Source organism: Brachyhypopomus gauderio, chromosome 21 (assembly GCF_052324685.1).
Source record: "Brachyhypopomus gauderio isolate BG-103 chromosome 21, BGAUD_0.2, whole genome shotgun sequence".
Taxonomy (NCBI): domain Eukaryota; kingdom Metazoa; phylum Chordata; class Actinopteri; order Gymnotiformes; family Hypopomidae; genus Brachyhypopomus; species Brachyhypopomus gauderio.
The window spans coordinates 3,682,652-3,709,727 of record NC_135231.1 but is presented as its reverse complement, the minus strand read 5'-3'; the positions used below and the strand labels follow the sequence as shown (position 1 = coordinate 3,709,727).

The 27,076-nt window shown below is 41.8% G+C and overlaps 1 protein-coding gene across 2 annotated transcripts in view; it reads left to right on the top strand.

Moving 5' to 3' along the window:
* Window positions 1–4,625: 4,625 nt before the first annotated feature.
* The window catches only part of syt2a (synaptotagmin IIa), a 72,320-nt gene continuing 49,869 nt past the window's right edge, over window positions 4,626–27,076 (top strand). For both annotated transcript variants that reach the window (XM_076983790.1, XM_076983791.1), the window contains exon 1: window positions 4,626–4,905. The gene's annotated coding sequence lies outside the window, so the exon portion shown is untranslated. The remainder of the gene's footprint in view (window positions 4,906–27,076) is intronic.

Below are 27,076 nucleotides of genomic sequence, written 5' to 3'. Positions count from 1 at the left end.
TGATAACTGCCCAAAGAACATATTTGCTGTGTAGTATAAATCCAGAGCGTGTCTGTCAATCATTTACATGGGAGTGGGCAGGTTAAATGTTGTACTGCAGCCAGCCACTAGATGGCAGCTGTGACATGGAGGATTCACTTTTCAACCGTTGTTGAACAGTTCACTAAAATATAATGTCTGTGCTTTCCAGTGTCAAATTCACGCACTTTCAAGGTCCATTTTAAATATTTTACATTTTTTAATATTTCAATATTTTACAGCTGTGGTGAATTACATATTTATACATACACACAGTGACACATATTCAAAATGATTCACTCACTTTGTATCACATAAAACACAAAGAAATGGAGAGAGGGAGGAGGGAGGGGTATGTTGGTGGGAGAACACAGCTGATGAGAGGTTGTTTCCATCACTCACACGTTCTGGGACTCATGGCATCAGAGTCCTCAGCCGGATTATTTAATTAATATCAAAAGTTTTGTTTGTGTCATTAAAATCTAAATAAAAAACACTTAAAATCAGGGGTGCATTTCCCAAAACGTTCGTAACGCTTAGTACTTTGTAACCTTGTACTTAAACCAAAAAAAAAAGAAAATTATTGTGTGTATCTAATATGACATTTAAGTGCAAATAAATGCAGGAATTTGGCATATAGCCTGAGAGGGGAAACAAAATGACTTCCATGAATTCACTTTTTCCCCAGTGATGTCATACATATGGTAATTACCATTGTTTACCACAAGTTCAATGGCATTTGAAGTTCAATGACCTACGATTGTGAACACCGGTTCTCTTTTTTTGCAAAGATACCACAAACTACTGCATAATGTGAAGAATCATGGGCAGAAAGTGAATGTTGTCCCAGTTCCTTTGAGTCCTGTTAGAAGACTGACTGTCCCCACTAAGCACTCTGTTATATGCATTTATCACAAACACCAGGGAGCCTGAACAAGGGCATCTATGGGACTGTTTTTGATGATCCCTCACTAGGACAATATTTCTACACTACAGCATAAATACACACCACCCCACTAAAGTGCAAACATTCTCAATTTGCTGTAGTCTCTGAAAATACCAGTATCTATGGTAGGAGCATACAAAAATAATATATATTATTAAATTTTATCATCATGATGATAAAAACAAGACAAAAACAAATAAGACTTCACCATTAATAGATTAAAAGCAGGAATACCTAGGTGTAAAAAATTTTATAGTTATAGTAAATTATATAGGCTGTTTAGAGTGCCTAAAATACACCATTCAAACAAGTGTGTGGGATAGTATTCCAAGATCCTGAAGGCAAGCAGTGTGGATGCAGCATTAACCTAATCAGTATATCAGCTATCCATTGTATCAGCTATTGGCAGTTATTACATGTATTTGCTGGTGATCAGGTGATAAAGCAGTACAAGTGTGCAAGTTGGCACGTGTGTAGGTATGTTTACCTCCTGATCTTGTTGAGTGTGAGCATGATATGAGGAAACATCTTGTTAAAGGTCTCATTCATGTCTTTCTTCAGATCCGATGGTTTCACATACTCTATCACTGTTGTCTGAGAGAGACGGACAAAGAATGTCGGTGGTGTGTTACTCAATTATGACTCGTCTTTTGGATGTGCACCTGTTAAATCTTGCTCAAGCCCAAGACATGTTTTTACCAGTCTGACATATGTTGTAAGGGTCTCATTAGTGTTATAGGGATCTCATTAGTGTTGTAGAGGTCAGTGTTAGAGGTCTGACACCTATTGTAGAGGTCTGATTAGTGTTGTAGAGGTCTGACTAGTGTTCTAGGAGTGTGACTAGTGTTGTAGATGTCTGACATAGATTGTAGATGTCTGAAATATTTTTAGCGGTCTTAGTGGTGTTGTAGGAGTCTAACTAGTGTTGCACAAGTCTGGTTTGTGAAAGATGATATGTAAATATTATTATTATTATCAGAGGTGGACATTCCAGGTTCAGAAAGTAAAAGTCCTCACCAGGATTTTACTCAAGCTTGCTGGATTTTCTAATTAGTGCAATCCAGGTAAAATTAGTGGAATCAACACAATCCAGGAAGCCTGAGCAAAATCTTGGTGAGGACTTTTAGTTTCTGAACCTGGAATGTCCACCTCTGATTATTATTATTATTACCTGGTAATTGCTTGGGAAGACAATTTCTAATCATAGGTGGACAAAGATGAAGGCTTAACCTAGTAAATCTAGAAGTTTGTCAATTGTGAAAGGAAAACACGAGCAGAAAAAACTAATGGAGGGAGAATAGTTGCCTTCTATACTGGGTAAGAGATTAAGTGTAATGTATAGTGCAGCATTGAATGATAAAGAGAAAGTTCTGGCACTAAAGAAGGAAATGGTGGCTATTAATTAAGAGGCTGTTATAGCACTGAGAAGTTATTTCACCAGGTAAAAACAGGTGAAACTGCAGTGCGTACATTTTGGCTGGCAGGGATGTGAGGAGGGCAGCACCCACAGTACCTTCAGGACTGTGCAAGGGCTAACAAGTATAATGATGAAATACATTTAAAATAACATATATTTAACGCTTTAGTAACATTAAACATGATTTGTGCAGGCAAGCTTCCCTTTTTTGTGTTCATAGCTAGAGCAGGCATGCTTCTGTTTACTGTATTGATAGTTCAAGCACATATGATTCTGTTTTTAGTTAATAATATATTGCAACAGTGTCATAAATGTTTGTTTCATTGTGACCTTGATGAACCACAGTCAAATAGTTGTTTTGTGTAAATTGTCAAAGTGTAAGAGGTCAGTTATTTTAACTTTTGCAACCACAATTCTTGTCAAGTACCATATAACTAAGAATGAGAAAATAACCTCAACTCATTCTAAGACCTGACAACTGTGCATCTTCCGTTGGGCTCAGGTGTTTTACAGCACCTCCTCTTCTAGGAGTTTGACTGACTGAACCAAGATTATCAGATTCTGATAATTTCCCTAACATTTCTACATTTTCCAAATCTGCATTAGCCAATCATGTTTACTGTCACTGCCATTTGTATTTGATGCAACCCAGCAATCCAGCAAAAAATCCGGGGGTAACAGCAGGAACGTCCCCCACAGGTTTATGAATTGAATGAATGAATGAATGAGTGAGTTGGGCGCAGTGTGAAACAGTAATGGTTTGGCACAGGATATTGGCCTGCTTATCCTCTGTATAATTGCTTTTTCAGTTGTTTCGAAATTTTGATTTATAATCAGGCAAGGAGCAAGTCACTCTTCTACATTTTCTTGACCTTTCCATCATTCTTCACTCGTACTGTACCCAGGCACGTTTTTATGCATGTGTGTTTTTCATACATTTGCTCCTTTTTGTTAATTTTTTTGGTTAGTACAGTATAAATGCTTTTTACTACCTTGTTGGAAAAAAAATTAATATACAATGTGTGTTTTGTGGAGGGGGGGGGGGGCATGCATGCTGTGTAGACTTGTTGGTACCATGTCTTCCAAACTTCTTGTTTTCATTTACTGTTCTTCTTTTCTCTCTCTATGTGCCATAATCAATTACTATGTGTACAGAAAACAAAAATTTGTGTTGTTTTAGATATATTTCATGGCTCTTTTGCCTATGCATATTGAAACCATTGCCTCTTCATTAATTACATAATTGATCATATTTTTGTTATATGTATAAATCCTCTGAAAGATTTCAATTGTTCTTGGCTAATAAAGTTTGTACCAAATCAAGATAACCTAGTGTAGAGTGCAGAATAAAATACAAGTTAGAATATAGCATTTTTAAATGATCATCTAATCTTTATTTCTTTAGCTTTTTTGGACATAAAAATTGCCATGATAAATATGAAATATCTTGATTTACATGCAAGATATAGACAACGGAACTCAATGATCCCACAATATATCTCTCACAATATATCTCAAAAATGACTTATTTTCCTTATGTGTGCTAAAAATGTACACAGTGATAACAGAGCCTAGACATTGTGAACCTTATCCAAAGCACTTTCATCATTTTGGTTTTTTTCAGTTCAGATGTCCGCTGGGGGATGGGGTTGTAGAGGTTTAATTATTCATGGGCATTAAAGCACTGTTTTCCCACAATGCATCTGCCATAGCCTTTCCATGGGTCTTTGGTCTTGCCATCACTGCTCCCAACCCCCCACCTTGCTATTGGGGAAAATAGGACTGCACAAACCATATATAGCAGATATCAAACAGATGAAGTGCCCATCACTGAAGCGACAGGGAAACCACTTCAAGAGCTCATATTTTTATGTTTTTATGGTTTTAACCCTCTTCAATTATATAATTTTTTGGCTTGCTGCAAAACTGAAGTCCTGTTTTATATCTTATATTCCTTATACGTTTTGCCTTTCTGACCACGATATACTGTCATGCCTTTAACCTTTTTTTCTTTTCTTTTTGCACTGTGCCTAATACTGCAGAGCTCAGCAGTCCTCTCTTTGTGCATAAGCTTGCACTTATGTGCTTTAGCATGAGGATGTGTGTGCCTGCCGGCTTGTGTGCATGTCAGATTCAAGGTGGAAGGAGGTCTTTGTTAGACAGCAGAAGCTCCCCCCTCCCATTTAAAGAAAAGGGCATACATTACCTCAGCCAATCAGAGGACACTACAAGCTAGTGAGCAGCAAAACTGCAGCAGGGCAAATGAGTGAGAGAGGAGAAAAATGTCTGGAGTGTGCACACACTCTTCCCATGTTCAGACCTCTCAGTGTGCGTCTGGTGTAAGTGACTAGTGTACATGTCAAAGTGAGGAGCTATATTATTGCTGAACAACAGAAGAATTCCACAGTAGTCCAGGAGTTTAGGGATTTATGTTGAAGAGAACATTCTTAGGATTCTATTTTTCTCTCTGAGACTTTTGGTTTGAAGACTCTTAGTTTCCTTTTGCGGAAGAAAGTCCCATGTGGTAAGTAACATGATTTATTTTTAAACAGGAAAAATGTATGACTTTTTATCAGCTAATATGAATTCATAATTCAGTCACAAGTTGTGTTTAGTCTAGAAAATGTGTCTTCCTGGTCTGTGCTGGTAGGTAAAGGTTCATGCTGGGACAGTCCAGTTAGGTAAGGTTAAAATATTTTAAATACAGAATAATAACACAAAAGTGGCCTATGTGATTTGAGTAAAACAAAGTCCGTAAAAGAGAGCAGTAGTTGAAATGTGTACATTGTAATAAGAATTTACACACACACACACACACACACACACACACACACGCGCGCGCACACACACACACACATACATATCAGTGTGGCTGTTTGGTTGCTGTCTGGTTATGACTCCTTGAAACTTTCTCTGCACTATATGTGTGTTTTTTAAGCAAGCAAATAAGTGTCTTGTTTACTTTGTAAGTATCCTGTCAACTGTTAAGTTGGAACAAGATTAAATATTTTAAAAGAAAAAGTGGAAAGTAAAAAGTGGAAACTTTGTCCTAATGGCATTTTTCTTATTGCAAAAAATACACGACATGACATTTAAAAAACAGTACAGAAAAATCTAGCCAGTGTGGTACACAGTCAAGTCCCCTGTTCCCAATAAAATCATCTTTAAACTTTACCAATCTTCAAGTACAGTGCCCTCTAGGGCAAAAGAAATATATATTATAGTAACAGTAATTTAGTACAGGAGCTGAGTAAAGTTCAATAGTTCAGTCTTTTGATTTTACATAATATATTTAACTTCCAGGTGTATTGTTTTAATTATAATAAAGTACAGTATTCTGCTCTGGCTTATTCTGTAACGTATACTGAAACTAATATGAAAGCAATCAGTACTATGTTCTGGAATTGGCATGTAGACACTCAAATTCTATAAGAAAAAATTAGGAAGATAAGTGACCCTAAATCTCCTAAATGATGTTATCACATATGCTGGATAACTGGTAATCAGGTACATGCTGTTATTATTATTGGGGAATAAATATCACAGTTTTTGTGAAAACACTCTTATTTGAGTTGTTTGAGACTAATTATTGATAAGTCATGCAGTCCTCAGTGGCGCAGGTGTGCTGTACCATACCAGACCGGGGCATTTCATCACCCATCTCCTGTGTGTGTGTTTGTGTGTGTGTGTGTGTGTGTGTGTGTGTGTGTGTGTGTGTTGTGTGTTTGCTTGCATCTGCTTGCAAAAGAGGAGATTAAGAAAAATAGGTATAAAAAAAAAGCACAGTGGAGGAGTATGTAGAAAACAGACTGTTAAACAGAAAACAGATTGCAATGTGGGGCAGTAGAAAGCCAAGTGCATGTGGGAGAGCATGAAAGAGAGACAGGTCTAAAATATGTGTGTGTGTGTGTGTGTGTGTGTGTGTGTGTGTGTGGGGCGAGGGGCAGGGGGGAGGGGTGAGCTAGAGTGAGTGTGCTGAAAGCTCTGAGCACTGCAGCATACCGCGGTGCCCAGCCCCTGCCTAAAATGGACCACTGCAGCACGCTCGTTTACGAACACTCGGAGGACCACAGATTCACTCACAGTTTTGCAAACATAGCAGCATGACTTTGTTTAAAACAGCCGATTAAACGATATGCACATCATAAAATGGACTCTGTATTATTGCAGCAGTGTGAGATCTTTGTATCCCACTTGACATTCATGGCAGTAGCACCTGCTATTTTTGTCATGTCTTAAAAATCACCATGCACAGCCTTCCATTCATTGTCAACCCTATAACAATTTCAGCCCCATTTGTCTGATTCAGCTCCATTTGTCTGAAGGCAGTCCTCTTTAGATGGTATAAATGCATGTATTGATTTCTGGTTTCACAACACTTAATCTAATGTACGATAATGATCACAGGACTGTTATGTTCAACTGTACTGCTTTTATTTCTTTAAGTCCTTGACGACGGCAAAGCAGCAGACTGTCTATTGCCTTCTGACAGAAACACTTTTTGAAGGTCACCCTTTGCTGTTCCTGGTAACTGTAATACCGCATATGTAGCATTTGCATGCATCCCTAAACCGGTCTAGCATTGTCAGGCGGGAAGAAAAAAGATTTAATTTGTTCAGCTAAATTTGTTCTTTCTGATAATCCCTTAGTCTGATAATTATCGGATTATTCAAATAAATAGAACCAACAAAATGTTCTTTCTTGGACATGTATGTAATTGCATGGCTCGTCTATGCTCTTAGGAAGTGCTGGATTTATAGAGCTATGTGTAGAACATGCTAATCTTAGCACCAGCCTTCATTAGCTTTGGGGTGTTAAGACAAATGGACTGGTGGCAGGCTGCTGTGCTGGTACTTCAGAAAGCCACACTGTCCTTCTTTTTAACTGTTCAGTGCTGGCACTAGGGCAGACTTGGTTTCTCCGTCCCATACTGTAGCCACCAGGAAAGCAGATTCGTGTTAGTTATCTAGTAGTTATCTGACCGTTTGGATTTTGTACTCATTGCAATGTGGAAAAGGAGGAACAAAGCAGACCCATGAACAGATACATACATATATACATAACATTTCATTTGCTTATTAGCAATCACCTGTCAGAACCTCAAAGAATATAGCAGTAAGCAATAAGCTGTATGGACCTCAGTCTAATTCTAAATTAGATTTATGTAATGTCTCGGGTGTGATAGGTCTGACATTAAGAGGCCGGACAACAATGTGAATGCATGAACATACTTCCAATGTGAAATAACAACATGGTGGTGTACACAGACAAACAGCAATTTGCAGTCTTGGCTAACAAACAAAATAACAAGTACAACTAAACAATGCACTGTACTCCCAAAATCCAGATAATTAAAAAAAATCCTCTCATAACAAGGTGGACTGCCAAATAAATGAACAAAACAAAAGACAACATCTTTCCTATCAAAGACAGAGTAAGGTTCCCACTCCTGACCTAGTGTATCTACAGTATACATCAACAATAAGATAAGCTAAATGATAAGAACACTCCACTTACCTGTCCACATCTTGTGGTAAACAACCAGCATGGAGATGATTAATGTGTAATGCTAAACTGGTACTATAGCAGAGCCAAAAAATAACAAAGCCAGACAGCTCTTAGGTAGCACAAGCATAAATACACATATGGTACATAAATACAAGCAGACAAAACAACCAGGTAACAACAGCCAAGACACATGTGTCCTTTTAGAAAAGCGTTCCTTGTTGATGGATTGCTACGCTATGTCTGGTCATGCATTTTTCCCAGCTAGGGACTGAGAAAACACCCAGAGAATATATACACACTACACTTGCATCTATCAGCTACTCTTAAGTTCTTAATCAAGCTAGCTCTCTTCTCTCTCTTGCACCTGCAGGCTAACTCAACCAAAACATCACACTTCCTCCCTTTGGAAAAACAGAAAAGTAAAAAACTCGATCAATAACAAACAAGATCCTATGCAAACATATTTATACATACAGTCCATCTATGACACAATAAATCCATGCTGAATCAATACAAATTCACTTCAGTCAATATATAGAACCTTCAAGTGTCCAAGTCTCTGCAATCAGTATTGTGGTTCTTCTTGAGTTTCTTAACATCTCTGTTGGAGCCGGTTTATGCTGTGTTGAATGTTACCTCACCACTGATGAAGTAACTCTAGGTTACTGTGGGCTTTCTTGTGGTGGCAGTGTTTGTACATGGGGGAGATGGCCTGAACGTCTCCTCCTCAAAGAAATAGAGGGGCAAGTGGGAACAACACTTCCCACAACTTGAGGCACAAATGACTTGAAGGCCATTGACCCAGACATAGCTGTATACCTAGATATAGAATCCCATGAACCAGCTCTGAGGGTTTATAGACGTGTTGAAGGTGCCCCAGCAGACCGATATGGCTTAGAATGGTGCTATTGAATGATTCTGGAAGCTACATGAGGTTTCAATACATCACACACAAAATGTTGTGAATGATACTGTCAGTAATTGATATGGTACAGTCCAATTTGAAATCCCGCTTCTTCTGCTGTGACTCAAGATTACTTCCTGAAAGGCCACCTCGAGGTGTTGAACACGTGCACTTCCATTGTGTTCTACTGCCCAAGGAGAAGCAGATGTTGGTGAGGTCAACTGAGCATTGGCAGGCAATCTAGGCTTCATACCATGAAGCAAGAAAAAACAGAGTGGAATGGGGCATAGAATTGAAAGAACAGCTTGTACATATCGATCTCATTCACCAGTGCCTGAATGCAGCACTTGTTAACTATTCCTCTGTGGTTCAATCGAATCTTTCTATCATGTCATTACCTCTTGGAGTATATGGAGAGGTTCTTTTTTATTTGACATATCACAGTTTCAGAAGTTGTCACTCATTGTTGACACTAATCAAAGAATAATTCCTCTGGAACACCATGCTGACATGCTGAGTTGACCACATAATGCTCACATAATATGTGTTACAGTAAATTATGTTTGAGCTTTCATAGAGTAAGCATTAACATATTGAGTGAAGTCATCTTGCACCATCAGTACATATATGTGCCGCAATGACGTTAATGGCAATCTAGTACGAACAAATTGGATGGGTCTAGAGCAGTGGTTCCCAAACTTTTTCTGTCGTGCCCCCCTTTAGTAGATGAGAATATGTCGTGCCCCCCCCCCCCCCCCCCCATATTGACTAGGGATGCACCGATTCACGTTTTTCACTTCCGATACCGATTCAGATATCTGAGGCTTAGTATCGGCCGATACCGATCCGATACCGATTTGATAGAGTAAAACAGTGCTGAATCGACTTAAAGCATTTTTTTTTTTACACAGACATAGGCTACTGAATTACAAGTTTCAGCACCAGTATAGCACACTTAAACACACATAAAAACATGTAAAAACAACATAACTTGCATTTGTTCAGTCAGTGCAATTATGAATATAACACTGAATGTAAAATAAATAATACCAAAGAACCTGAAACTGACAAAAACAATAGGTTCACTTTGGTCAAACATGAAAAAAATAAACTGCAAGAAACCTTTGAAATGGTTCAAGAATTCTAAATATAATTTAAAATAAATAAGGAGATGAAATAAGAGAAACAGCTATACCTATGTGGCTAGTTTGCTAGCGCAGACATCACGCAGAGCACAAAGCATGTAACGGCCAGAAATATGTGTACTGTCTCTTTAAGGGAGCGAATTGAGCGTGCGTATGGAATATTGTTATTTTTTTAGCTTTCTGCCGTAGACCGACTCAGACCACTGCTCTTTAATTTATTTCTGTAAGTAACGCATGCAATGAGCTTTGGACAACTCACCAGTTCATGTATGAACAGTCAAGTAATGATGGAGCCCAGGTTTATTTTGGTCAACCAGCAAATAAACCGACTAAGTGTAATACCACCAGCGCGAGTACGAGTCAGTGATTCACCTCTCCTCTGTGTGCTTCGTGTTTCACTCGCCTGTTAACTGTCCAAGTTCACTTCTATCTGGGTCAGAGTGGATATTTAAGGTTGAACTAACTCCTAAAAACGTTACAAGCATAGAATTTGACTGAATAGATCTGTTTTTATGGATCGGTCACATTGTCACCGATACCCGATCTAGAATTTTTTTCAGATTTTAATATCGGAATCGGTGCATCCCTAATATTGACACATGTGCACATGTTTTGCTTCCAAGCTCCGCGCCCCCCCTGCAATAGCTCCGCGCCCCACCTAGGGGGCGCGCCCCCCACTTTGGGAACCACTGGTCTAGAGTATTTTGATCATCATATAACATCATTAGGTAACTCCAAACACTGGGACTGCCACCAACATCTAATTTCTTTTTATCAGTTATGTCTTCAAAACTTGGCCTCATTTGTTTCTTAACCCAGCTATACACCTCTGAAAGAACAGGGTCAAAATTTTGATGCAACCAGTGATAAGGTTTATCACATTTCTGAAGTGAATGAAGATGTCTGGGGATCAGCTGTGTCTGAGAAGTACATTGGTGATCTCACACAATATTTATACTTCTAGCAGGATATGATGGGGAGGACACATCTGAAGGTGGTTTGTCATGTCTGATTGTGAAGTATTACATAGTTCATCTGCTCGATTCTCAGGATTTTGATGTTGCCTACTTTCTCTGTGTACAATTTTCACTAGTATTCATTGCCCAATAAACATGATGTCCACTGAGTTCAGCGCTAAACTTCTGTTTCAGAAAATCAACAAGGGGAAATATGATATGTCACAATTGTGAATAGCATGTTGCACAGGTAATGGTGAATGTGTTTAAACTCCCACACTATGACCCATAACTCTATCATAAGTGGACCATTTTCGTTCTGTGGGAAGATGACTTCGATAGCCTATGACACATTCTTTACCATTTGAGATTTTAAAGAAAATAGATGTGTTAGATGCGTTTGTATTCAAATCACTGAACAAAATCAGGGAATGCCACTACCAGTGAGAATGTCAGTGCATTTTCAGCTCACAAAATGCTTCTGTGCATTCATTGGTCCATTTAAGGTGTACAAATTTGAATCTGGGCTTTGTATGTATAATTATGTACAAAATGGCTATAATAACTGCATAGCCTGAGAAAGGCTCTCACTTTTGTAGGTGATCTACAAAAACTTGACAAAACTCTGTGGCTATAGCTATGGCTATACTATCTTTAGACACAAAGGTGTGCCACGTACTTAACTGCTGTCTTACAAAACTTTATTTATTTATTTTTATTTACTTTTTTTTTAACTTATTAAAACTTTTTTATTTTATTTTTTTATAAACCTGCTACTCATAATCTGGTAAAATCTCTGATCTGCATGCATTTCCTATGCAATCTGCTGTAAATGCATGACACATTTTGTCCTATGGTGTACTCTTAGCAAATAGTCTTTGGAATGTGGATGGGCTGCTTTTCAACATCACTGGCTGAATTGGTAGAGGTTCTAGTTCTACTCGTCAGTATACTGAAGACATGTGCAAGACTATCATCTACTCTACGCAATGAACATGCATCTTTCATTATAGTCATAGAGTTTCATCTACAATAATCTACATGTCAGTTGTTTTTTTTTCCTGTCACTACAGCTGCATGAATTGTTTCTATATTATTGGCATTGTGATCCTCAGATTTCACTCTGAGATGGATTGAACCTTTATCTGCTCTAGTAATGGTCAATGATAAGCCCACAGTGCAGTGTTCAATGTAAATGTGCTCAAACACCTATGTAGACACGAGCCAGAATGCCTGTCCCTGACATACTTGGATTGGTAACAGTCAAAGACACTGCAACATCCACTAAATTATGATAATGACTTCTACTAAGAAAAGGTACTGAGTCACGTCCTACCTCAAGAAAAATATTTTTAGTATTAATGACGTTTGCAGATATGAAGACCCAGCCCAAGACTACCAGCGTTGGGGAATTTCTAATCGCATGAAATATATGTAAAACTTGCCTTTCCCCAACAGTAACTTTAACTGACAATGTGTTAATTGAATCTAATGAATCAGCAGAACTAGACGTGAATGGAATGAACATTTGATTAACTGCCTTCTATGCAGCGTGGGAGTGGACATTCTGAAATCATCACCAATTAGTGAAACATTAGCTCCATTGTCCAAAAATGCATGTGCCAAATGTTCAGTGGGAGTTGGCACATACTGATTGGCCACGTCAGCACTATTGACAGATTCTGATGCATTTGTCATGTTGCTATCACACTGTACTTTAGTCTGATCAGTAGTTGGCAACTGGCAATCATTGTCATATACCAGCAATTTTCCAAGTGGGATTTGATGAGCATCTAGGAGACTGAAAATGCAAATGACGTGGGCTTAGAGAAAACAGCTGTAACGTAGCTTGCGCCACGGAGCGAGGAGACGGACACAATCGCTGAGAAGAGCGAGATTTATTCAGGGGAATACCGTATTCATCGTCGGATAGCCAGGCAGGGTCAATCACAGGAGGGCAGTCCGTAAAACAGGCAAAGACAGGCATCACAAGACAGGGGGCACGGGAAACAGGAGAAACACGAAAACGGTCAGGCACAGAGAACAGCGGTGGGATAGACACGATCACACATAAATTCAAAATACCGGACAAAGGACAAGGGAGACTCAGGGGCTTTTATACACAGAACTAAACTAGGGACAGGTGATGACAATGACACAGGGGCGTGGTAACAAACGAGGGATTCATAAAACTAACGAGCAGGGCGGGACAAACGGGCAAGAACACAGACACGAGGGAACCCAGAGTGACAGCTAGGAGAGGGGGCGTAGCCGCACGTGACAGAACCCCCCCTCAAAGCGTGCCACTCCGGGGCACGCAAGGGCAGACAGGACAGGGAACCAGACTAGGACAAGACAGGGAACCACGGAACACGGCGAGGGACAGGGACAGCAGACACGGGACGGACCGGAGGAACAGACCAGGGGAAAGCAGGGCACGGAGACCGGGGCACGGCAGGGACAGGGGGACCAGAGACGGGCCAGGAGCTGGGCTGGGGCATGGCGGTACACGGGGCACATGGAGACCGGACAGGGCAAGGAGCAGGGCCGGACAGTACAGGACCGGGGACAGACACGGGAGTGGGGCCAGGGGACAAGGCGGAGGCAAACACAGAGGCAAAGACACCATGAACAACGGAGACAGGCACAGGCACAAGGTGGGTGACAACTTGGGGAACAGACATGGGGACAGGGACAGAGACGACACCACAGGAAACAGACACGGGAACAGGAACACAGACCTTGACAGACACAACCACGGGGACAGGGACCAAAACAAAACCAGGGATGGGACCAGGGAGCAAGGGGAACACGGGCAACGGAACATAGGAGGCAAAGGGCGGAGCAGGGGGAACACCAAGTCCATGCCCAACAGGGGGCAGCACAGTCTCTGGGGCGACAGGTGCGGCCGGGCGGCAGGCAGCGGGAACAGGAGCCGGCAGACAGGCAGCGGGAACTGGAGCCGGCAGACAGGCAGCGGGGACAGGCAGGGTCCGCTGGCGGGCAGCGGGGACAGGCAGGGTCCGCTGGCGGGCAGCGGGGACAGGCAGGGTCCGCTGGCGGGCAGCGGGGACAGGCAGGGTCCGCTGGCGGGCAGCGGGAACGTGAACCGGCGTGGACGACCCCTCCAGGGTCGCGGGGACAGGAACCGGCGTGGATGAGACACCCTCGGGGGGCGGAACCACCGGGCTGACGTCCTCAGGGGGCGGAACCACCGGGCTGACGTCCTCAGGGGGCGGAACCACCGGGCTGACGTCCTCAGGGGGCGGAACCACCGGGCTGACGTCCTCAGGGGGCGGAACCACCGGGCTGACGTCCTCAGGGGGCGGAACCACCGGGCTGACGTCCTCAGGGGGCGGAACCACCACCATACTGACGTCATCGGGGGGCGTGACCGCCATACTGACGTCATCGGGGGGCGTGACCGCCATACTGACGTCATCGGGGGGCGTGACCGCCACACTGACGTCATCGGGGGGCGTGACCGCCACACTGACGTCATCGGGGGGCGGGACCGCCATACTGACGTGGCTTGTACTCCCCCCCAAAAAATACTTGGGGGTGTCGCGATGAGTCGCTGGCGGGATCAGCGGCGGTGGGTCCTCCTCCCCAGGGTCCTGGGTGAGCCTGGCAGAACACACAGACACAGAAGCTCCTCGGTTGCTCTCTCTGCTGCGGTTCCGCCTCCCTTGAGGCGCCGGGAGCTCGCGGTGGTCAGAGAGAGTCAACCGAGGGTTAAGTGAATACTTGTCTGTGCGCTCAGACCGTCTGCCCGCTGCTTGCACTACAGGGGCTTTTTCCCCGTCGTGTTCGCAACACCGGGCAGACACACAGCGCTCAGATGGAGTCTCGTCGCGGAAGCCAGTAGAAAGAGACTGCGCTTTCTTTGGTCGGCGACGAGACTTCCTTGTACCCGCAGCGCCAGGGGTATTCCTGTCTCTGGTTTGTTCGCACTGAAATACCGGAGAGTCGAACCGGATTAAACCAGCCGACATCCATTCACAGTGTTTGAACTCACCAGAGTCTCGCTCTCTCGCTGTGTCCTTGATGGGTCCGGTATTATGTAACGTAGCTTGCGCCACGGAGCGAGGAGACGGACACAATCGCTGAGAAGAGCGAGATTTATTCAGGGGAATACCGTATTCATCGTCGGATAGCCAGGCAGGGTCAATCACAGGAGGGCAGTCCGTAAAACAGGCAAAGACAGGCATCACAAGACAGGGGGCACGGGAAACAGGAGAAACACGAAAACGGTCAGGCACAGAGAACAGCGGTGGGATAGACACGATCACACATAAATTCAAAATACCGGACAAAGGACAAGGGAGACTCAGGGGCTTTTATACACAGAACTAAACTAGGGACAGGTGATGACAATGACACAGGGGCGTGGTAACAAACGAGGGATTCATAAAACTAACGAGCAGGGCGGGACAAACGGGCAAGAACACAGACACGAGGGAACCCAGAGTGACAGCTAGGAGAGGGGGCGTAGCCGCACGTGACAACAGCTTCCCACTATCAGGTGATAGACCATATTTGTTAGGGTCAGTAATACAACCAAGACTAGAACTGATGCAATACAATTATACAATACAATTAATACTATAATAATACAATAATATAATTGTCTCGGACTCTGATAATAGTAAGCTTGCTGGTGTTTTTATGGCGGATCTCTATCAGTGTAAGTGTAAATGTCCCTGTAGCCTGAATCATTAGCTTGATTATAATTCCTGTCTGTAGGCACTCTGTGTGTCTCAGGTTAGTGGCCCTGTGTGTGGTCACGACTATGGCTACGAAAACAGGTTTTGCTACCTCCATCTGGAGCTGATCCATATGCTCAGATAACCTATCCAAACATCTATGTATTTATATGTGGTCATTTGACATAATGAAATTAATGGCAGGTGGATTAGCCAGATGCCACCTGGGGCTCTGGGTATGTCCAACTGCGAGGAGACCCTGGGGAAAACCCAGGACACGCTGATTATATCTCTCGGCTGTCCTGGGAACGCCTCGGCATCCCCCCAGAAGAGCTAGAAGAGGTGGCTGGGGAGAGGGAAACCTGGGCCTTTTTGCTTAGGCTATTGAAAATGGATGGATGGATGGATGGATTAGCAATGACAGGAGCACTGAGGAATGAATAAAACATGAACTGGCACAGGCTGACCACCAGTGAAAGGTGTTGTCTGAAAAATTGATATGGATTGAGATGTTGAAATACATGTTTGGGTTTAAAGTGGTTCATTTCAGCTGCAAAAACATGCAGGGCCTCATACATGAACTCCAAGTGATGTTCCCTACTAGAAGGACCATTTGTTATCCATTCTCTCAGTAACTCACTATTGTGGATGATACCATTAAAAGGGGGCAAATGGAATCACAATTCAGCTTGTTGGGACATTTCTCATAATTACATTTAAAAACCACAACATATTTTTAACAGGCCCTCCCTGAGATATTAGTGACATTAATGACATTATAAACCTATAAATATTACGTGAATATTAATGTGAAAAAAATTAATCTTAAGAGTAGCTCCTTAAATCTGTCCTGCCATGCCATGCTGCCATGAGCTACTAGCACAACTTTCATACTGCTGCAAAGGATTTCAGGGCATTCATGGTCTCAGATGGATAAGCTAAAATATGCTTCATGTTTGTCTTGTACTATTTAATAATAGTGAAATCCACCTCTTCTGACGAAGTACTGTCAGTAGTATCATCCTTAAAATGACACCTTACAACCTATTTAATACACATTGAAACAAATGGAAACTATTTGAACTAATCCATGGATGCACCTGCTAAAGCATCAGTTGTGCAGACCAAGTTGAGGATATCGTGGGCATAATTGAGTCCTTCTGTGCAACAGCATTTGCAGCAAATGTATAGTATAGTATCCCTGGAGCTGTTTGCATGCTAAAGCAGCAGAGCATCTCTCCAGAGTGTCAGGATTTATCCAGTGTAGATACCATGCCAACCAGCAGGTGCAGCTCCACAAGCACAGAGCAAACTTACTTCAATGGAAGAGAAGCAGTGTGTACAATAGCACATGGAAGTCAGGTGTGTATATACCGTCATTAACAGAACTCTGGTTTTCCTTTCATTAAGATTAGACATCAAAGACAAGGGAAGCTTTCACTCTGTAGTCTTTCATGCAGCACCCCATAAACAAAGTTTAAGACGGTGTTAGCAACTTTCCTCTATGACACTCTTCAAGTGTCCCCTAACTTAAGTTTCTTAAAAAAAACCCCACTGTTGACCCCCACCATGTACTTTTACACTTTTATGTATATCTGACTGCATGGATTTTCTTTAAATGTTGAAACAAATTAGTAGGGTTTCTGGGGTTTGTACTGTATATCAGCATACAGATATACTGAACCCCTTCCATGAATGTGGGGTTTCCTTTCTCTGTCAGCAAGAGTAGAACACTCACATTTATCTTCACTTTTTCTCTCAGTGCTCTTTCCACTAGCCATCATGGCATAACATGCTGCTGTTCAAACATTCTCCTTTTTTTTTTTTTTTTTTTTGGCCCACCTCCACCCCCCCATCTTTGGAGGACAACTTTGTTTTTATGTACAGATTTAAATGGCAATTATAACAATTCTGTATAATATATAGTATAGTGATAACAATATATAGTGATAACAATATGCAAAGTGATAATTATTGGGGTTAGGTGGACCAAGAAAAGAGGGGGAGAGAAATAATAAAAAGGGAAAAGACAGAGGTAGGAGAAGAAAGGAGAAGAAAAAGAAAAGAAGAAAAAAAAAATAATAATAAAATAATAATAATAATAATAATATTAATAAAATAAAACACGCAACCAGCTCAAATGACCACTGCAAAGAAGTACAGAAAGTAAACCAAATACATATAGTGCAGATGAGTGCGATGTATGGGTGTGTCTGAGTGTGTGTTTATGTGCAACCTAGAAGTGCAACATAGGATAGATGTATGGAATGTACTTACCAGCAAGGGTGGGTAGCTGCGACAGCATTCCCCCAGAGGCCAGAGGCGGGTGGAGAGAGACCCGGGAATCCCACCCGCCCACGGCCCCCCACAGAGCGGTGGAGTACCAGAGCCGCACTTCCCAGAAACCCTCACCCGCCCGCCCCCGCAGGCGGGAGAGAGAGACCCCAGGGGAGCGGGCCAACCGCACCTACGCCGGGGGGCCAAGCCGGACTCCGGAGCCCCAAGGCGCCCCCCCCTCTGGAGTGGTGCAGTAGTCTCAGGGGAGTGTCCATGAGTGAACCGGGCACGACCAGCCCCGACCCAGAACCAGCTGTCCTCACCCACATAACCAAACCCACCCTACATTCGCCCCTATTCAAACATTCTCCAACTGAGCATGCAAATCGGTGTGCAGCGTGATGGTGCGTTGCGTAATCCGTCTTGTGTTGGTGGCGCTATTGATATGGGAAATAGAAGCAAAAGTTTATCAAATTCTATTGCCCAAAGCCTATCATTGTTATCAAGGAATGATTTAGTGCAATTCACATTGAGATTGTTCATATAGCCCAGCACTATGTAGAACTATGTAGAAGCAAGATCTAGCTAGTCCCACACAAGCCAGGATATTTACTGCTGTATGTTGATGGCAGGGAAAAGTGGTCCAGTTGGGTTTTGCCTGCGAGAGAGGGTCAACAAATCATACCCATTCACCTTTGACCTCCCAGACCACTAAGCCCCAATGTAGTCAGTCATCTTATCTGAGTTTACTAAGGACCTTGTGTGAGGATCTGTTTACATCAGGAAGAAGGGGGACGACAGCCACATGTCAAGTGGTCCTCAATGGTGTCTTTAAGGCCACACAGTAGTGAACTTGTACTTCTTTACACTGGTTTCTAGAAGGTGCTGCACAAGTTGAAGATTATTATTGTTTAGTCATCTACAGGACTGAGAAAAGCAGTGAAGAAAAATAGTGAAGAAGTATAAAACCTTGGTGGTTAATATTTTTATGTTTTCTTTTTTTGTTATGGCACTTGTTCATTGGCCAATCAACAAATAAATGAGGTGTCAACAGTATGTTTATTCACAAAATCAGAACGCAATAGTAAGGCAGGCAGGAGGAGGGGACATCGACAGCAGATCCACGGTGAGGCCATCAGTGGAGCGTGCAGTGGGAGGCAGCCATATACAAGTCTGGCATAGCTCCCTGGCTGGCACTGAGGAAGTCCTCTTGGCAAACGTTCTCCTCAATCCTCCAGGCAGTTGTATATTGGGAAAGAGGCAAAGGAAACAGCAAGTTAGCAAAAAAAAAAATGTGTACATGGATAAAGGCACTTACCCTCTTGAGCCTCGGATAATATTTTTCTTGTGACAGATGAGTGAGCGGGAACAGGTGCGGTGAAAACGTGCTGCCGGCCCGGTCTGGTTCTTGGGCCTGCCCCCTGAGCCATGCTGCGTCGGCTGCTCAAAACAGTGGTGCTGTCTATAACACCATGGGCAGCACTCCACAGCAGTGCAGGCTAATGTTTGGCTGTTCCCTCCCCCACGTAACTTGTGGACATGCATGTTCTCCATGAAAAGAGAAATGCATCACAATGAAGGACATTTCTTGTTTTGCGGCTTCTCACTTGGTAATGATGATGACAGCTCACATATGGACTGACAAGCAAATGCTGTTCTACACGTTATTTGTTTTTCAAGAGGAAGCAGATCTCTGATGCTCATACAGTACTCATTTGTTTTGTTTTTGTTTGACTATTTCAATGAATGTATTTATTACTGCTACTGATACTGCAACAGCTATCTCAGGTTTTTTCCCCAGCAATTTTATTTGCATTTCACATTTTTTATGGCCTTCTTGCTCATCTTTACAATATAGCAATAACAGGACACTAGTGCAGCAACACCAGTTTACAGAGCTTGGCATTGTTGTAGTTTCTTGTTATGTTATGGTTGGCATAACACAATAAATGTAACAGAAAACTTGCCAGAGTGCCCAACAGGATTATTGCAGTTTTTAATCCATGTAGCTAAATGGAAAATCTTTTTTCCCAGATGGTTTTATCAGAATACTGGTTTTTGTGAAAATAAACTGACCAAGGGATCATGTTTTCACTCTCCACTAGTAGAATCAGCATTTTTAAGAAAAAAAAAATTATGTAACCTCTCTCTCTGTTGTGCATAACAGACATCCAACTGTCTGCAATCTGCCATACCATACAAAGTAGCCATCTTGTTCTTCATTATTCAGTCTAACCTTGTATATGCAAGGATGGTCTGTGCTCCTCTCTTTTTTGCTACATATATACGTTTATATACCTAATTTTAAATAGTAGTAGTAGTAGATTAAGAGTATGGTATTCCAAATATAAATAATTAACAATGCTGTTTTTAAACTCATTATATATAACAGTATAATACAATGCACCAAACATTCTGGCAGCAGGCTTATAAATATGCATTTTCAGTGTGTGTAGGCTTTGCATTTTTAAACGTATATGTTCCATCCTCCAAACTGAATTACATTACATTCAGCTCTATAGACCTGCTGCCCCTGAATTTGACATTCTGGAAAAAACTCCAGTCAGCAGATGAGATAAAGTAGAGGCTGCCTAGCACAGCTTTGTGAAATTTAGAATAGAAATGGTTTATTGTAGAAACACCAGAGATCTGGTTCTTCTTGAAAATTTAAGTGTTCTCTGTGTTACAGTCCAGCTATGACTAAGGGGGTTCTGAGCTTTCCATTCAGTAACAGTCTTTAAATGTCATGCAGAATGCGAAGTCATTTCTCATGATCCTTGACCCTCTTGACCCAATGGTAAATGGACCCAATTAAATGGTACAATGTACAATTTGTTTTACTCATTGTACTATTTAATCCAATTTGTATTGGTAAAGCTTACCAAATGTACAATTCAATTATTTGTCAGACCATTTTAGATTTAATGGAAAAATTCATCACTTAGTATTTTTTGGCCACTTGGATGTCTTTCTGTTTTCATATTTGAGAATAAACTCATAATCATAAATAATTACAAAACCATGCTAGTCCCAGACTGGACACAAATAAACAACAAATAAACAACGAATGTGTGAGTCTGTACCCACCTTGGGCTAATATGTTTTCCTGTTAGCTACTGTATTTTTACTCTTTGGCTCTCAGGACACAAACAAGTAAGAGGACGATCCAATTACATCCCTCAAGTAACAGAGCCAATTTCCCTTAACGTGATTGTCTCAGTTCTGCCACATTAGGTTTACTTCATATTTTGGGATGACAACAAACATAATGTCAGGTTGCTGCTAGCCCTATGTGTGTATGTATGTTTGTTTCAAATGGACATGTCAATCTGTTTGATCTAGCTGGGGCAAGGTCTGCCGCCATGCTGTGCATGGTGTTTCAAAGTTTTGATGCATAAATTAACTTTCACCTGTTCAGAATAAAAATAATAGGAAAACTTTGCAGCACTTTTGCTCGAAGAACAGCTTCTATTTATTGGCTTCAATCCACACATGAGGTGTCAGGTTATACAGGGATACTGTCCCATGCAGACTCTAGTGCATCTCACACTTGGCTGGTAGTGGACTATTTTGAATAGTGTTAGCTTTGTGGCACGTGTCATTGCAGAAAATAATACATAATTTGAATGAATTATAAATTTTTATAGCACCTTTGAAGATACCCAAGGTTGCTTTACATCCAGCAAGAAGCAGCAGTCTATTGTGTTCAGCATACTCAAAGCTCAGCCTCCTGGGGGACTGGATCAGGAGCAGCAAGGGTAGAGAGGACATCACCTAGAACAGGGCACCAACCACCACTGGGCACACAGGCACACATTCATATGCACTTACAACTGTTAGACATAGAGACACACACAGTCATTCACACAAAGACAAGAGGAATTTTGTATCCAGTTTACTTAAACTCCATGTTTTTGTACAGTGGAAGTAAACCGGAGATCCCAGAGAAACCCATACAGACATGTGGAGAACATCAAAACTCCACTCAGATAGGGACTTGAGCCGAAGACCCCCAGCTGACAAGCAAATGTGCTAACCACCAAGCCTATTGGGAATGATGTTTTGTTAAATTGGGAATGAGATGTACCTATTTGGCAATGATGATTTGATACATTCAAGCATAATTCTTTTACATAACTTTACATAACTTTTACAAAGGGAAGCCCAAAACACATGGCACAGCACTACACCACTGCTGACAATGCGTCAGCCTATCAGCAGAAAACAGCAGGGGCTATTGGGGCACAGCAATGTTGGTTGTGACTTCACTGATTTATGTAAACTAATTCAACTTTAGGTTTTACTTGCCTGAACAATTCATGTCAGCCTCCTTTCTTGTCATTCATCAATGATCCTTTTTGACAACTGCTGTGTAATGTATTCTGGTCGACTGGTCAACGTGCATGCACTTAGGACACTGTTGAACTTAAAATCGTCCAGCAATTGTGCAGTCTTTGATACACTGACAACAACTCACCTGAACTCATGGGCAAAATGCTTCATGCCCTGCTTAAAAGCACTATTTTTCTTTGCTCATTCTCCCTGTCATACAGGTTGATATAATCTTTTGTTCACAATCAAGCCATTGTATTGTGAGTATTATGAAGACTTTGTACTATGAAAATACAAATTAAATTTCATAACCAGTCCTCTTACTACATTAACATGTGATCTAGCAAAAGTTAAATCAAATGTTAGTCATGGAAGCCATTTCAGATGTTTTCAAGTTTTTTTCTGGTTTCAGTGATACCAAACTCTTGCACCTGGAACAAAAATGTCCACACAAACCAGAACATGTTTCAGCCCAGGCTATTTTACCCAATCATCATGTGTTCAATTACATCACTACATATACAGTTGAGTAATTACTTTGACTGTTTATTAAAAACGCCACCAGATTGTTAACAACATTGTTAAAAACACAACAATGTTAACAATGCAACCAATGTCATCACCACAAAATGACACTACCAAACTTGACAGTCAGTGGTCAAACTAATAATTTTCTGCAAATATCAGGTTTGAGTAGTCACAGAATACATGTAATGTAATTTCATTTTTAGAAATATGGTGATCCTCCCCTCCATGATCCCCCCCCCCCCCCCCCAATCAAGTGAATGGGTAGCGTGAGTGTTGTTGCACTAAAACAGGCCTTTGACTTCATTCAGTTTGACTGGAAAAGACATACATTGGTGATATATTTCTTCAGCAATTTATGTATTTCTTTACTTTCATGAAGAAATTGCAGAATGAATGCTAATGACTTTGTTAATGTTGATTGTAAACAAGTGATTTAGGGGCTATTTCTTGGGGCATGAGATATGTTTATCACTATCTGATATACAAAAGCTGCTCTCCTATCTCCAAAACGTTTTCTAAATCAGTTTATTAGCATCTGTGTGGAAGAGCCAGAAAATAACATTTTAAAATGCAAAACAGACACACTTTTTATTATGCAAAGGAATAGCAACAGAAAAGACTTGAGGCGAATGGGAAGATGGGGAGGGTAACTAAACACGGTCACGCTTGGTGAGGGTAACACCCTAAAAATACTAAAAAGAAAATTAGGGGAACGTCAAAGCGAATTAAACACTTACATAATTAAACACTCATCAATGCTAAACATAGACTTTCAAGTAATTTACAGGTTGTGGGGAGGAACATGAAATGGTGGGAGTTCCTGTTGTGTCCTCCCTGCTTGCTCTCCTTCAGAAAGTTGCCAGGCACCATGCATTCCAACACAGTAACACACGTTCAGTAGGAAGAACTTCCTCACCTATCTCAAAACATTTGTACCTTTCTGGGATGTCTACCAATGTGATATGATTGGGTATACTGCAACAGAGGGCCTTCTCAGCACTGCTCACCTGCCAAGAAAGAGACATGGTATTTAGATGGAGAACAAATGTTTTCTGAGTTGTACAAATCTGTACACACCTGTTACAGAATGCACTTTTAAAGCAACTCTCCCAAGCCTGATGACCAACTGCAGGCATACTCTTCATTGACTAGGCTATAGAGCAAAGCTCTGTTTACACACCATGACATTATGTTTGAGCTATGACATTAATGTTAGGGTTTGACAGCCAGCTTCATAATTGTCACAATCTCTGTTGTACCTCGCTCTCTATTTTTTAGTAGGGACAACTGTCTTTTTATATATAAATAAAAAGTATGTGGTATTCTTGGATCTGGCTAATGCTTTTGGTTCGGTACCACATGCTTTGTTATGGAAAGCATTTGAATTTTTTCAGATTCCAGATGAGATTACGAGGTTAGTTAAAGCTTATTTTGGAGACATTCAGTTTTGTTTCAGCACAGAGGAGTTTGTTACATCTTGGCAACGTCTGGAAGTAGGTATAATGGCAGGGTGCACAATCTCACCATTGGCATTTACAATGGCAATGGAGGTGATTATTAGGGCTTCTAAGTGGGTTGTAGGTGGGGAGAGGCTGCATGATGGCACCCGGCTCCCACCGATTAGGGCATACATGGATGACATGACTACATTGACGACAACTGTTCCATGTACTCGGCGGCTGTTGGAGAAGCTAGGTGATAATCTTAGGCTGGCTAGGATGAAGGTTAAACCCAGTAAGTCTAGGAGTGTTTCAATTGTGAAAGGGAAGTTGACACAAGAAAAGTATGTGATGGAGGGAGAAGTTATACCGTCTATTCTGGAGAAATCAGTTAAGAGTCTAGGTAGGTGGTACACCGCAGAACTGAACGACAAAGAGCAGGTTGTAGAGTTAAGGAAGGAATTGGGTGAGGCTATTAATAGTATCGATAAGTCCTTTTTGCCAGGTAAATTGTGGTGTTTGCAGTTTGGATTGTTGCCTCGTCTAAGGTGGCCACTGACAGTGTATGATATTCCAATGACTGAAGTTGAGAGGCTAGAAAGGATTGTTAATAAGGCTGTAAGAAAATGGCTTGGGGTTCCACATTGTCTTAGTAGTGTGGCATGGTTTGGGAGAGGAGTACTAGAACTGCCACTAACAAGCTTAGTTGAGGAGTTTAAATGTGCCAAGGTAGGCAGAGAAATGTTGTTGATGGGGTCGAAAGATGCACTGATCAAAGCAGCGGCACCAGTGACACGTACAGGAAGAAAGTGGAATTCCCAAGAGGCAACTCAGGCAGCAAAGAGGGCATTGGAGCATAGAGATGTTGTAGGGCAGGTGCAAAATGGGAGGGCAGGACTAGGGTCAGGTGATACATGGAGGGCATTCAGCAAGGCCACATCTCCTGAGAGAAGACGAATGGTGACTGGTTTTATTCGAGAGCAGGAGGAGGAAGTAAGACGGGCAAAAGCTGCAGGACAGAGTAAGCAGGGTCAGTGGATGAAATGGGAAAGTGTAGAGAAGAGGAGAATCACCTGGCAAGAGTTGTGGGCATTGGATGCGAGTCGTATAAAGTTTCTTGTGGGAGCTACTTATGATGTGCTTCCAACTCCACAAAACCTTGGGCAGTGGTTGGGTGAGGATCCAACTTGTAAGCTATGTGCAGGAAGTGGTACATTGAAGCACATCCTGTCGGCATGCAAGGTGAGTTTGTCACAGGGACGTTATACATGGAGGCATAATCAGGTACTTAAATCACTGGCAGGTGCACTTGATAAGAAGCGGTTGGAAGTTAGTGGCATGCCAGTTGCTAGTTCCAATAGAGTAATTAGGTTTGTGTGTGAGGGGCAGCATAGCAAGGAGCCAGCACAGTTTTCAAAAGTTGGCGATAAGTGGGCTGATGCAAGAGATTGGAAACTGTTGGTTGATGTAGGCTGTAAATTGCAGGTTCCAGAGTGTATTGTTGTCACAAACTTGAGGCCAGATGTTGTGTTGTACTCTGAAAGTAAGCGGATAGTGTATTTCATAGAGCTAACTGTTCCATTTGAGGACGAAGTTGATGCAGCATACGAAAGGAAAAGGTTAAAGTATGCAGATTTGGTGGCTGAGGTAAGAGAGCGGGGCTGGCAAGCATATATTAGACCTGTAGAGGTAGGGGCTAGGGGTTTCGTGGCGAAGTCTGCCACAAGACTACTGGCTGAGTTTGGATTTAGAGGCTGTGTGATGAGAGCAGTGGTAAAGGAGTTGTCAGAGGTAGCTGAGAGATCTAGTCAGTGGGTGTGGCTAAGAAGGGCTGAGGGTAGGTGGGGTAAGGATAGTACTTGAAGAGATAAATTGTTTGGTGGGTGTGATGTTGAGATATGGGTAGGATTGTCACTTGGCTTTTCCGATAGCCGTCGGGTAGCAGGGTTGTTGGTAATTTTGTGATGGGCTACATTGTGAGCTTGGAGGGGGGTGGGTCTGGGACGCCAGACTCCACTGATGAGCCTTCTGGAGGTGTTGGGGACTCAATTCATCGAAACACCAACGAAGGGAGGTGCCTTCCTGATGACCCCAAGGAAAAGCTTGCAAGGTATTGTGTGTGTCCATGTCACTTTGTTTTGAAGGTCAGTCCAGGTTTGTTTGGTGGTCTGAGTACTTGGCAGTTGAGGCAATGGACCATGAACATAGTGCTCTGTGCTTCTGGATCCTTGTCGAGCCAGTATCAGATTGTAGCTGCTGCTGTGTTCTGTTCAAGCAACTAGTGTGTGCATAGGGTGTGGGAAATCTATCTTGTCTTCTTAGTAGTATTGTGTAGGTATTATTAGATCATGGTTGTTGGTTGGTTAATACATCCTAGCCAAGCCTGTTGCATGACTCCGGATGTTAGGTGCAGGATTTATCATCTTCCTGTTTTATGTTACTATAAATAAGATTGACATGTTTGCATGTTAAAACATATTTTCTTTGTGTGCACAATTTCACGAGATACCATCAACATGCCTTACATACATATATTTTCTCGGGTACACTAATGTAGGAATTTTCTTATAAATTTTCTTCTTCTTACTTATTTGGATCACTTTTTTGGAATAGCTATTTTCTGGATTTCCTTTCATTATCAAATTAAAATATCCGGTGGTCCTCCCCTATAAAGACCCTTGATGTCAGTGCATTACTGTATTGCTGTACATTGTTTGAATGTATGTACAATGAAATGTCTGTGCACATTAGTTTTACATTTGACATAAAAACATTATAAAGAAACTCAAATCAAAACTGATTATTGTAATAGACATATGTGCACTTTCAATTTCCACATCAAGTTGAACGTCGTAAAAATTTGTTTTTGGCTTGATTTGGTGTAAGAGGAACTATATATG